Here is a 14,238-nt window from a genome sequence, read left to right on the forward strand (position 1 = left end):
ACATGGGCTTAGACGTCAGAGAAGGATTCAAAGTCAGCCTGGGCTGTGCAACACTGGGAAAGTTAATCAGTCTTTTACAGTTCTTGTTTCTTCAACTCCTTTGGAATTAATCCCCATAGGGATGTATCAGATATTACATGAATATGTCTAGCCTATGCTTTGCTCATAGAATTTCTCATTATGAATATTTCTCTTTGTCCTACCCACCTGTCTACTTGCTTGAAAATGTTTAATCTGCCAAAAGTATGATCTATGGTTACTTTATTGCATGTAGGTTAGGTCATGCCAATTTCACAGTTAATTTTTCAGGGAAAGACAGGGAATGTTAATGAAGTGGAAGACTGAAAGACAGAATTGGGGATATTGTTATTCTGTATATGTAGTGATGAACTATGCATTCTCCCTCTAATCCAGAAAGCCAATACTATTTTTGGTCTTTATTTATCCAACTGTGGCAGTATCACCAAATGTAACTACAAATGCCTTTATAGTAGCAAAGTTTCAAGAATTCTAGATATTGGAGGAACATATAGCTTTAAAAGTTTTCAGAGGAAATATAATCACTAGATATTTTATTATAAAGTTAAGCTGCTTAGTGATTTTGTCCCTGGAGAAGAAGCATTACAGTGGCCATATTACTTTGTAGTTAAAATTATTTGCCAAACTATGACCTACCATCTATTCCTTGTTTTTAACATACATCCAACTTGTTTAGTTATCTTAATTTTTCTCATGTGATCCTATGCTACAAAAGAATCTGAATTCAGCTCCAGCTCCATGAGAAATCTTGAATTATCTAAAGATCACCCCATTTTATTTTTATTGGTTTTTTTAAGTATATGACCTAATTTGACCAAATAAATTTTAAGCAATGTATTTCTGGATCTTTTTGGAAATTCTATTTCTTCATCTTGAGAGGACAATCAGATGTAAGTTGTTTTTTAATCTCTCCTTCACTTTAACTGGATATTATTGGTCATGTATATGAGCTTTGTAAATGCTGTAGCCAACTCTTGACTGTAATGAAGATGAAGCTTTCAAGTAGGAAGGAAAATCCAAGAAAATTGCAGGAAAACGGAATAAGAGCAACTCACCTTGGAAGTGATTCAATCCTCTTAATTACTATTTGTGTGAACTAATAAATCTCAATATTTTAAAGTCAATTTGGGTGGGACTATTAGTTTCCTGGGACTTTAGTAACAAATTACAATAAACCTGATGACTTAAAACAACAGATATATATTCTCTCACAGCTCTGGAGGCCAAAAGTCTGACATCAAGGTATTGGCAAAGTTGGGTCTTTCTGGAGACTCTGAGAAAGAATGTGTTCCATGATTATCTCCTAGCTTCTGGTTAGCTGCCAGCAATGCTTGGCATTCATGGGTATGTAGACACACCCCTCCAGTCCCTAACTGAGACTTCTCATGTCTGTCTCTCTGTTCCTCTGTGCGTCAAATCTCTCTCCTCTCTCTTGTAAAAACAATTGTCATTGGATTTAGGGCCCACTCTAAATCCAGAGAAATATCATCTAGAGATTTCTAATTCAAGTCGATCTGCCAAAATCCTATTTCCAAACAAGGTCACATTCACAGGTATTGGGGGTAAGGATGAGACATATATTTTTGGAGGGACACAATTTAACACAGTTGAATTTTTGTTTCTCACAGACACAACCATTCTGACTGATCCAAACTCCAATTTTATTCAAATAAATAACTCCTTTATTCTATACCAAAATTCTAGGACCCTGGTCCTTCAAGATAATCAAATTCTGCAATTTAAACTCGTAAAAAAGTTAGTTACCAAATGTTTTTCTTGCAATAAAAATCCTCTTTAGGGAGTTAATAAACAATGGTTGTCTCATACTATTTTTAATTACTCTCAAACTTATGTTTTTCGTGACATCCAAATTATCCCAGAGGATTTTGATAATTTGAAATCTTCTGTGAACAAAAATAAAGTGTATCTTGCGTTGCAATATCCCAAATTATGTGGCTTATCTACATGAATCAGGGCTTTAAATCCTTTTTAGGGCCATAAAGGTATGGTATTAACAGCAATTTTCTAAAAGAGTGAGCTAGATTGACAGATGGAAAATAAAAAGATCTGCTTTGAGTTAATAGTAAAATTTCTACATAGTTTAGGTGAGTTTACTATAAAAATTCAATAAATGTGGTATTTTATACTACTATACATAGGGGATTATTTCAACGTATTCTGAGACATAAGTTGAAGTTTGTGAACTTTGGATAGAAAATAAAACATAAATGCTTATTTTCTCTGGCATACAATAAAATGAGGGAGAGACATGGAACATCCAGAACTAGGACAGACAGAATAAATACCATGAATTTAAAATCTTGTTGATTTTATGATGTCTTACATGCTTATTTAATAAGCACTCAATGGAATCTCTTCATGTTTCCTGCCATTTTCATTCAAAAAAATATCTACAATCTTTGATGCTCTTACAGTAGCCATAACTTCTTAAAGAAACGATATTATAAGTTTGAGGTTTTCAAAGCATCTTTTAAAGTAGTATCTGTTGAGCCAGAGGTATAAGAGTTTTAACCTGAACTATATGAGTAAAGAATACCATGTATTCCTATTATTCTGGAGAAATAGATATGAACAAACTTCTGCCCAATGACCAACCTGCACACTCAGTCAAGTGTCGTCTTCAAGGATAAAACCATCTCAAAACAGTTAAAAAGTACTAATGTGAAGTACTAATATGAAGAAAAAAAATGAATAATATGTTAAGAAAATTTGGCATAGATACTTTTTTTTTTTTGAGACGAAGTCTCACTCTGTCACCAGGCTGGAGTGCAATGGCTCAATTTCGACTCATTGCAACCTCCGCCTCCCAGGTTCAAGTGATTCTTCTGCCTCAGCTTCCCGAGTATCTGGGATTACAGACATGTGCCACCATGCCTGGCTAATTTTTTTTTTTTTTTTTTAGTAGAGACGGTTCCAACAAGTTGGCCGGGATGGTCTAGAACTCCTAACCTCGTAATCTGCCTGTCTTGGCCTCCGAAAGTGTTGGGATTATGGGCGTGAGCCACAATGCCTGGCCATAGATATTTTGGATTCAAATCCTGCCTTCACCTTTTTCCAAGACAATGATCCAATTACTAACATTATTTTTTTATTACAAAATAAAAGTAAAGATTCATTTTGAACACACTAAATTCTCCATGACCCACTTATTAGAATAGTGAAAAGTCAAAACATTGACAATACTAAATGTTGGCATAGAGGACGAGCAGCACAAATTTTCATTTATTTCTGACAGGGGTGCATTTTTTTTCTTTTTTTTTTAGTTTCTGGGGTACATCACACGTTTGTTACATGGATATATGCATATTTCTGGGGTTTGTATTTATATTGATGCCATCACACAAATAGTGAAAATAGTACTCAGTAGTAGTTTTTCAAACCTTCCCCTAGCTTCCTCCTTTCTGCTTTGAGAATACCCACTGCCTATTGCTTCCATCCTTATGTCTGCGTGTATTTGTTGTTTAGCTCCCACATATACATGAGACCATGAAGTATTTGATTTTTCTGTTTCTGCATGATTTCAGTTAGGACAATGGCCTAGCTGCATCCAGGTTGTTGCAAAGGACAAGATTTCATTTTTCTTTGTGGGTAGTATTCCATGGTATATTATGTACTACCATTTTTTTTTTTTATTCAGTACACCATCGATGGGCACCTAGGTTGACTTCTTTGCTTTGTTATTGTGAATAGTGCTGTGACAACATACAAGCACTGGTGTCTTTCTGGTAGAATGTTTTATTTTCGTTCGGGTAGATATCCACTAATTGGATTGCTGAGTCCAGTGGTTGTTCCATTTTTATTTCTTTGAGAAATCTCCATGCTGTTTTCCCCAGAGGCTAAAATAATTGACATTCTCCCTTTACTCCACATCCTTGCCAGCATCTGCTAATTTTTACTTTTTAATAATAGGCATTTTGACTGGAGTAAGATGGTATATCATTGTAGTTTTGATTTGCATTTCTCTGATGATTAGTGGTGTTGAGCATTCTTTTCATAAGTTTACTGGCTGCTGGTGTGCCTTTTTTTTTTTTTTAGAAGTATCTACTTATGTTCTTTTCCCACTTTTTAATGTTTTTTTTTTTTTTTCACTCTGATTGGTTAATGTTTCTCATAGAGTCTGGTTGCTAGTCCTTTGTTGGATGTATAGTTGGCAAATACTTTCTCCCCTTCTGTAAGTTGTCTGTTTACTCTGTGGATAGAGTATCTTTTGCTGTGCAGAAGCTCTTTAGTTTAATTAGTTTGGACTTGTCAATTTTCGTTTTTGTTGCATTTGCTTTTGAGGTCTTAGTCATAAATTCTCTGCCTAGGCCAATGTCTGAAGAAGTTTTTCCTAAATTTTCTTCTAGGATTTTTATAGTTTTATAGTTGACATTGAAGTCTTTGTCTTGAGTTCACTTTTGTCTATGATGAAAAGTGGAGGTTCAATTTCATCCTTTTGCATATGGTTAACTAGTTTTCCCAGAACATTGTATTGAATAGAGTGCCCTTTCCCTATTGTTCGTTTTTGGATTTCCTATTCTGTTCCATTCGTCAATGTGTCCATTTCTGTACCACCACCATGCTCTTTTGGTTACAAGCCTTGTAGTATAGTTTGAAGCCAGATAACATAATGTCTCCAGCTTTATAACTTTTGCTTAGTATTACATTGGCTATTTGGGATCTTTTTGGCTCCACATAGATTTTAGAATAGTTTCTTCTAATTTTGTGAAAAATAGCATTGGTTATTGAACAAGAATAATATTGAATATGTAGATTGCTTTGAGCAGTATGGACATTTTAACCATACTGATTCTTCCAATCCATTAGCATGGAATGCTTTTCTATTTGTTTGGTTCCACATGGATTTTAGAATATATATTTTTTAATTTTGTAAAAAATAGCATTGGTTATTGGGCAGGAATAATATTGAATCTGTAGATTGCTTTGACATTTTAATCATATTGATTCTTCCAATCCATTAACATGTAATGCTCTTCCATTTGTTTATGTAATCTATGATTATTTTCAGCAGTGCTTTGTTGTTCTCCTTGTAGAGATCTTCCACCTCCTTGGTTGGATGTATTCCTAAATCCTTTATTTTGTTGTGGCTATTAATGGGATTTTTTATCCTTGATTTTGCTCTCAGTTTGAATGTTATTGGTGTATAGAAATGGTAGTACTTTTAGTACATTAATTTGGTACTCTGAAACTTTACTGAAGTTGATTATCAGGTCTTGTAGTCTTTTCTCAGTATGGAATCATATTGTCAGTAAATAGAAGTAATTTGACTTCTTCTTTTCCTATGTGGATGCCTTTTATTTCTTTCTCTTCCCTGATTGCCCTGTCTTAGGATTTGTTGTGCTTTGTCTCTGGCTCAAGACAAAGATGTTCACACTTACTTCTACTAGTGAGAGTGGACATCCTGTCTTGTGCTACTTTTCAGGGAGAATGCTTCCAACTTTTGCCTGTTAGGTATAATGTTGGCTATGGGTTTGTCATGGATAGCTCTTATTATTTTGAATTAGGTGCCTTCCATGTGTACTCTGTTAAGGGTTTTTATCATGAAGATAGATTATGCATGTTCAATTTTTATGGAATCCCTTTTCTGCATCTATTGAGATGATCATATGGTTACTGTTTTCAATTCTGTTTATGCGGCAAATTACATTTATTGATTTATGTATGTTGAACTATCGTTGCATCCCAGGTATAAAGTCCACTTGACCATAAAGAATTATCTTTTTGATATGGTGCTTTATACAGTTTGTTAGTCTTTTGTTGAAGATTTTTGCATCTATGTTCATCAGGAATATTGGCTTACAGTTTTCTTTATATGTTGTGTCCTTGCCAGGTTTTGGTATTAGTATAATAGAAAGAGTTAGAGAGGACTCTCTCTCTAACTCCCTTTTGGAATAGTTCAGTAAAATTGATACAGCTCTTCTTTGTATGTCTGATAGAATTTGGCTATGAATCCACATCCATCTAGTGTAGGGTTTTGTTTTGTTTTGGCAGATAGGATTTATTTATTACAGATTCAATTTTGTAACTCATTATTGGCCCGTACAGGATTGCAATTTCTTTCTGTTTAATCTTGGGAGGTTGTATGTGTCCAGAAAATTAGCCCTTTCTTCTACATTTTTTAGTTTGTACAAATAGAGATGGTCAGAGTAGTTCCTGAAGATCTTTTGCATTTCTGTAGGATCAGTTGTAATGTCATTTTTGATTGTGCTTGTTTTGATCTTTTTTTTTTTTCTTTGTTAGTCTGGCTAACAGTCTATGAATCTTTTTTACCCTTTCAAATAATCACCTTTTTTTTTTTCATTGATGCTTTGTATGGTTTTTGTTCTGAATTTAATTTAGTTCTGCTATGATTTTAGTTATTTCTTTTCTTCTGCTAGTCCTGAGTTTGCTCTATTCTTGTTTTCCTAGTTCCTTTAGGTGTGATGTTAGGTTGCTAATTTGAGATATTTTTAACTTGTTGGTGTAGACATTTAGTACTATAAAATTTCCTCTTAACACTGCTATTGCTGTATCCCAGTGATTTTGGTATGTTGTGTCTCTATTTCCATTTGTTTCAAAGATGTTTTTTAATTTTTTGCCCGAATTTTGCTATTTACCCTAAAACCATTAGAAAGCAAGTGGTTTAGTTTCCATGTATTTGTCAGGTTTTGAGAGTTCTTGTTGGTATTGATTTTAAAGTTTATTCCACTGTCGTCTGAAAAGATATGTAGCATGATTTTGAATTTTTTGACTTTATTAATAAAGACTTGCTTCATGATCAAGCATGTAATAAATCTTAAGAGTATGTCCTTGCGTAGTTGAGAAGAATGTATATCTTGTGGTTGTTGGCGGAATATTGTGCAGGTGTCTATTAGCTCCACTTGGCCAGTGTCCAATTTTAGTCTTGAATTTCTTTGTTAATTTTCAGCCTTTGTCTAAATGCTGCCAGTGGGGTGCTGAAGTCCCCGGCTATCTCTTTACATAGTTTTAATAGTAATTGTTTTATAACTCTAGGTGCTCCAATGTTGGGTATATGTATAATTAGGATAGTTAAATCTTCTTGATGAAGTGAATGCGTCCTCATTATGTAGTCCCATTTTTTACCTTTTCGTCTTTCATTTTTTACTATTATAGGCAGTCTGTTTTATCTTATATAAAAATAGTAATTCCTGCTTTATTTATTTTTCATTTGCCTTATAGATCTTTTCTCATTCCTTTACTTTGAGCCTATGAGTGTCATTAAATGTGAGATGGGACTCTTGAAGACAGCAAAAGGTTGATTTATTTTTTCTAACCAAATTTGCTCCTCTGAGTCTTTTAAGTGGAGCATGTAGCCTGTTTACATTGAAGATTAATATTCATAACTGGAGTTTTGTTCCTGTCTTGGTGTTTTTAGCTAGTTGCTTTGTAGTCTTCTTTTGTATTTGCTTTATATGGTCTGTGGGCCTTCTACTTACATGTGCTTTTGAAGTGGCAAGTATCACTCTTTTGTTGCCATGCTTAGAACTTCATTAGACATTTTTTAAAGGTCCAGGCTGGTGGTGACAAATTCCCTTAGTCTTTGTTGGTTTGAAAAGACTTAGGAAATGAAACTCATGCATGGAATTTTTTTCTTTAGGAATGCTAAAAAATAGACCCTCGGTCTCTTCTGGATTGGAAGGTTTCCGCTAAGAAAGCCACTGTCAAGTTGACGGAATTCCTTTTATAGTAATTTGAACCTTTTTTCCAGCTGCCTTAAGCTTTTTTAAATTTTATGTTGACTTTGGATAGTTTGATGACTATAGCTTTGGGGATGGTTATCTTGTATAGTTTCTCATAGGAGTTCTCTGAATTTCTTAGGCCTGCATGTTGACCTCTCTAGCAAAATTAGGGAAATTTTCCTGAGTTATACTCTTCAATATATTTTCCAAGTTGCCTACTTTCTCTTCTCTCTCAGGAATGCCAATAAGTCATAGGTTTTGCCATATTACATAATCCAATGTTTCTCAAAAACTTTGTTCAATTTTTAAAGTTCTTTAAAAAAATAGTCTCACTGGTTTGATTCAAAAGACCAGTTTTCCAGCTGTAAAGCCTTTCTCTTTCTTTGTCTAGCCTATTGTTCAGTTTCTAACTGCATTTTGAAATTCCTATAGTGAATTGTTTAATGCCAAAAGTTATTTTTGGTTCTTTCTTACTTAGCCATGTCATTTTTCATATCCTGGATCTTCTTTTGCTTGTGTGTCTCTTTTTTTTTAGATTTCAGCTTTCTCCTGGATCTCATTGATTTACCTCACCATTCATATATTTAACTCTCTATTAACAATTTCAGACATCTCAATCTGGGTAGGACCCATTGGTAAGGAGTATATACAATCTTTTGGAGATGAAAAAACACTCTGGCTTTTTATGTTGCCAGAAAATTATTTCTATAATTTCTTATCTTAGGGAGCTATTGCTTCGTGTTTTGAAATTTTTGTCATTTGGATGGGGTTTTAATTATTTTATTCTTCTTTCCCTTGAGGGTTTGATTGTGGTGTATGTTGTGTATAATCGAATGGTTTTGGTTTTGGGTGATTTCAGGGGACCAAAGCTTGGAAGGGGCTCCTTGGGTGCAGATAGGTTCGTTGCAGTGACATTCTCAGATCCTGCTTGTTGAAGTAATTTTTTTTGTTTGTTTGTTTGGTGGCGCAATTCATGCTGAAGTCCAGTAGAGTGCTTAAGAGTAAGGGCTGGCAAGTGAGCTGATTCCTAGTCCATATGCATGCCCTGGTGGAGGTAGCAGGAAGAGATGTTGCTGTGGTGCACTGAAGCTCAGAGGGAAGAAGCCTGGGGAAGTATGCACAAGCTCCTCATCCTGCGCTAGCAAGAGCACAGTCAGCTTCCCTATTACATCCCTGTCATGAGTTCACAGTCTTCTCTTTTTGAAGCCTTCATATTTGGTACCCAGCTGCAGTGTGGCTGTGGGCAAAGGAGCACCTTCCTTATAGCTATCACTAGAATGGGGTTGATGGTAGGGCCTCTTTTCTCTGTCCAGGGCAGGCAACTTCGGAATCTGTCCTCCCTTGCTCGGGTGCTACCACTTTGTGTCAGGAGGGTTTGTTGGGCCCCACCCTTTGTGAAAGTGTGAACAGGTACTGGCTTGTTTTCGGCTCACTGGGAAAGCATGAGAAGTACTTTTTCCAGTGTGTGCTCACTTTCTTTGAGGGTGGAGCCACTGGAAAAACGAGATAAATGCTTTCTTTTAAGTGTTCACTCACCAGGCCCAGATAGGAAGAACTGCTACTGCATCTGACAGTGTATGGGAGGTGGGTGGCGAGATATTGCCCAATGTCTACATCACTTCCTAGGCATCCCTGTAACCCTTTTTGCAGTTGGTGGCTCACCTGCATTTCCTCTGTCCCTAGAGGGGCTTTGCCAGGCAGTGTCCTTCCTTCCCTTGGGGATGGTCTGCACCAAGAGTTAGATCTCCAGGAAACTCACAGCTCCCTGGGATCCACGAGTTCCCCGTGCTTGCCAAAATCAGAGTGGGTAGTAGGGTATGTTTGTGGGTGTTCTGCTGGTGCAGTGATTCAAGAGCAGAGGATCCCCAGGCAGGGGAGTGGCACCACAGGTACCCAACTGGTATGGTGTCCACCATCTCAGCTTGGGTCTGAGGGGTGTGTGGCACCGCTTGCATCAAGCTGGCCACTCAGTTCTCTGTTTATGGGAAGTTCTCTAATTGCCACTGATAGTGCTACCATGGATTGCAAGGGCAGAAGGGCACCCAATAGTTTAGTAGTCAGCAGCTTGTCAGAGGGTTCAGAGAGGGAAGAAGCACTCCCACCTACCTTTTCTGCTGGGCTTTGAGTTCATTAGGGGTCAGTCTCAGCTAGACATTTGCTGCTCTTTTCTACACCCCAGCTTCTTTCCATGGGTGCTCTGATGGATCCTGGATCTCTTCCCTCCATTTTCTGTTTAAAACTTGGCCTTGCACTGGTATCTTTGGTCTAATTTCTGAGAATAACTAGTAAGTGATGTTCCTAGTCTGCTATGCCACCTTAACAAAACGAAACAAAACAAAACAAAACAAAACAAAACAAAACAAAACAAACATAGTCACTTTGGAAGACATTTTGGCAGTATAAAAAACAAAAACAAAAACACCATAGACTCCAGCAACCATACTTCTTGGAATTTACCCAAATAAATTAAAAACATATGTCCAGAGAAAATATGCATTCAAATGTTTATAGAAGCTTTATTTGTAATTGCCAGAAATGGAAATCAACCAAGACGTCCTTATTTGGTGAATAGATAAATGAACTGTAGTACCTTCAGGCAACTGAATATTATTTAGCAGTAACAAGAAAGCTATCAATCCATGAAAAGAACTGGAGGAAACGTATTGGTTTATCACTCAGTGAAAGACACCAATCTGCAAATACTGTAGACTGTATAATTCCAACTACATGACTTTCTGCAAAAGGCAAAACTATGAAGTAAAGGATATCAGTAGTTTTCAGGAGTTAGGAAGACAGAGGGATGCAAAGCAGAAGAGGTGGTTTGGCTTTGTGTTCCCACTCAAATCTCATCTCGAATTGCAACCCCCACATATTAAGGGAGAGACCTGGTGGGAAGTGATTGGATCACGGGGGCAGGTTTTCTCCACTCTGTTCTTTTGATCATGCGTTAGTTCTCAAGACATCTGATAGTTTAAAAATGTGTGGCTTTCTTCACTCACTTCTTCTCCTACTGCCATGTAAAATGTGCCTGGCTTCCCCTTCACCTTCCACCACAATTATAAGTTTCTTGAGGCCTCCCCAGCCATGCAAAACTATGAGTCAATTAAACCTGTTTTCTTTACAAACTACTCATTCTCTGGTAGTTTTTTTATAGCAGTGTGAAAACAGACTAAAACAGCAGAGAAAAGAGTATTTTTAGGAAAGTGAAATATTGTCTAATACTACAATGATGGATAATGTAATGATACATTTGTCAAAACCCATAAAATGAGTATACTACCAAGAATGAACCCTAATGTAAACTATGCAACTGTATCCTAGGCAGATATGTAAATTATGAACTTTAAGTATTAATTTTGTATCACCGTAGATTCATGGGTTGTAACAAACATATGATTCTTATGCAGAATGCTGATAGTGGGGAGGTGTGCACGTGTCTGATCAGGGGCCATTTGGAAACTCTATCTTTTCAGCTTAATTTTGCTGTAAGCATAAAGCTGTTCTAAAAATGAAGTATATTAAAAAGATAATAACACTGGTCTCTATATCGAAGAAAGGCACTCCTATGTTTACTGCAGTACTAGTCACAATGACCAATATATGAAATCAAGGTCTATGAATGAATGAATAAAGTGAATGTGGTAGGTATAATAAAATATCATGCAGCCTGAAAAAGAATACAGTTCTGTTATTAGTAGCAACATGGATGGATATGGAGGACAATCAATATGTTACATGAAAAATGTCTATAAAATTTTTTTAAAAAACAATTTTGCAGATAGTTCTCAAAGACTATTTAAAAACATAAAAACATTTTGGGGCCAGGCTTAGTGGCCCACACCTATAATCTTAGCACATTGGGAGGCTGAGATGGGAAGATCATTTGGGTGCAGGAGTGTGAGGCTGCAGTGAGCTATGATTATGTTATGGTAGTCTAGCCTGGGTGACAGAGTAAGACTGTGTTTCTAAAACAAAAAGCAATGACAAATAAACCCCCAAAAGTTTTTCTGTATTTCTTTCCAACTTATTTTTGTTTATATAGCATTTTTCCTGCATAATATTAAGTAATGCTATATAGTACTATTATTAAATAAAAATAATATTTAATTATTAATTCTAGAACTTTTTTTTTTGAGATGGAGTTTTGCTCTTGTTGCCTAGGCTGGAGTGCAATGGTGTGACCTCAGCGCATTGCAACGTCCGCCTCCTGGGTTCAAGGGATTCTCCTGGCTCAACCTCTTGAGTAGCTGGGATTACAGATGCCCACTACCACACCTGGCTAGTTTTTTTTTATTTTTTTTTTATTTTTATTAGAGACAGGGTTTCACCATTTTGGACAGGCTGATCTTGAACTCCTTACCTCAGGTGAGTCACCTGCCCCGGCCTCCCAAATTGCTGACATTATAGGAATGAGCCACCACAAACAGCCTCTAGAACTACTTATTGTGAAACTATTGTGGCCCCGAAATTCTTTTAGGCAATCAAAATACAATTATAAACTTAGAAGAGAAATTTTCTGTTTTCATGAAAGTTGAATTCTAATGAAATTGTAATATCCAGAAAGACAAATCTATAAATAATATATTTGTATTTACTTACCAGTGTTTTAAAAAATAGTAATAGTAAGGAGTGTAAGAACTAATACAAATTAAACATAAGCAACTTAATTCTTCTTACTGGAAATAAAGGAAGAGGTATATCCCCCATTCTCTTTTCTGAAGTCATTTTATTTTAGAAAACTGGTAATTTTAAATTCTTTTTTGTATCTTTGAAATGTATGTAAATTTTTTTTTTTTTTACTTTAGGGTCTTGGGTACCTGTGCAGGTCATGCAAGATTGTTACATACGTGCATACATAACCTAGTGGTTTGCTGCCTCTATTCCCCCTTTGACTATATCCAGCATTTCTCCCCATGTTATCCCTCCCCACCCCCACTGTCCTTCCCCTAAGCCCCTACAACTGCCCCCAGTGTGTGATGATCCTCTCCCTGAGTCCACATGTTCTCATTGTTCAACACCCACCTATGAGTGAGAACATGCGGTTTTTGGTTTTCTGTTCTTGTGTCAGTTTGCTGAGAATGATGGTTTCCAGATTCATCCAAGTCCCTACAACTTTTTTTTTTTAAAGCTAAATAGCTTCTTGACAGCTTTTAGACCACAGATATCTTTCCCAAGGACCTGGAAACTATCTCACTGAAATGTAATCAACAAAGACAGCACCTTGCCTCCTTTTGTCCTCCTGTTTCTGTAAGAGGGCAAGAGACTAACATCAGTGGATGCCTTACTCCAAGTTACAAAACTAACTCTTATAACAAACATGTCAGAGGTTTTTCTATTCAAATTAAAGTAATTCGTTAACACAGAGAGTCACTCTGACTACCAAGTGAATTTATGATGAACCATATGTGACAAATAGTGCTGTCAAGTCCTCTTATGGGAGGACTAGTTACTGTTTATCTTGAGAACGTGTTCGTAATGGGTTGTATATGCTTCTCTATATTAAAAAAGTGAGACTTCTGTCTTTGCAGTCTTTTAGTGGATTGCTTGTGATTTGTGTCACGTCCTGGTTTAATTCTTATTACACAATAAAATTGGGTTATTTCTCTTCTAACTTTGTGGTGGTGGAGAGACTCCTGGGCTGGAAGGAGATTTTGTTTTTAATTATATTTTCTCGACATGGAATAGAAAATTATGCAATAGGATGTTTGTGGGGTTGTGGATTTAGAGAGAATGGCCTACAAATTCTTTCTAGGGAAATGATATTTGAGTAGAGATCTAAATGTTAGAAAATAACTAGCTATATAAAATATCTATGGAAAAGAATCCAAGGAGTGAAAATAGCAAACATAATAGTTCTGAGACAAAGATAAGCCTGGTTTATTTTAATAATGGAAAGTAGGCCAATATATGAACACTTTAAAGACTGATAGAAAAAGTGATAAGCAAATAAAGTCAGAAAGACAAGTTGTCATCACATAAGACTTGCTGTCATTAAGAAGAGATTTTTAAAAAGATTCTAAGTATAATTGTGTGCATCATCTAGTTCACAGTTTCAAAAATATTACTACTCCAGTGTGCTTTGTACAGAATAGGCTATGAAGGGGAAAAGGCTGTAGCAAGGAGGTAATTAGGAGTCTACTGTAGTTGTCCAGGCAGGAAATAGGACTAGAGTAACAGTGGCGGATGTTTTGAGAGGTGGTTGAATTTGGAATAACCTTTGGAGATAGACAACTCCATTTGGAAAAGAAGACCATGAAAAATACAGAAAGCAAGAATACCTCCCAGGTCCTTGTCCTCTGCAATTGGATGAATGGTGACACCATTATAAACTGGTAGGCTGGGGAAGACTAATTTTACGGAGGAAATCAAAAATTCCATTCAGCCATGTAGTGCTTGAGACACTCTTTAGATACTTAAATACCGACAAAAAGTGAGCAGATAGAGAAAAGAGTCTGGAGTTCAGAAATATATTTTAAGAAATCAATAGTGTAGGCCTTAT

This window comes from Sapajus apella, unplaced genomic scaffold, assembly GCF_009761245.1.
Source record: "Sapajus apella isolate SASKATOON/1434 unplaced genomic scaffold, GSC_monkey_1.0 scaffold14, whole genome shotgun sequence".
Lineage (NCBI taxonomy): Eukaryota > Metazoa > Chordata > Mammalia > Primates > Cebidae > Sapajus > Sapajus apella.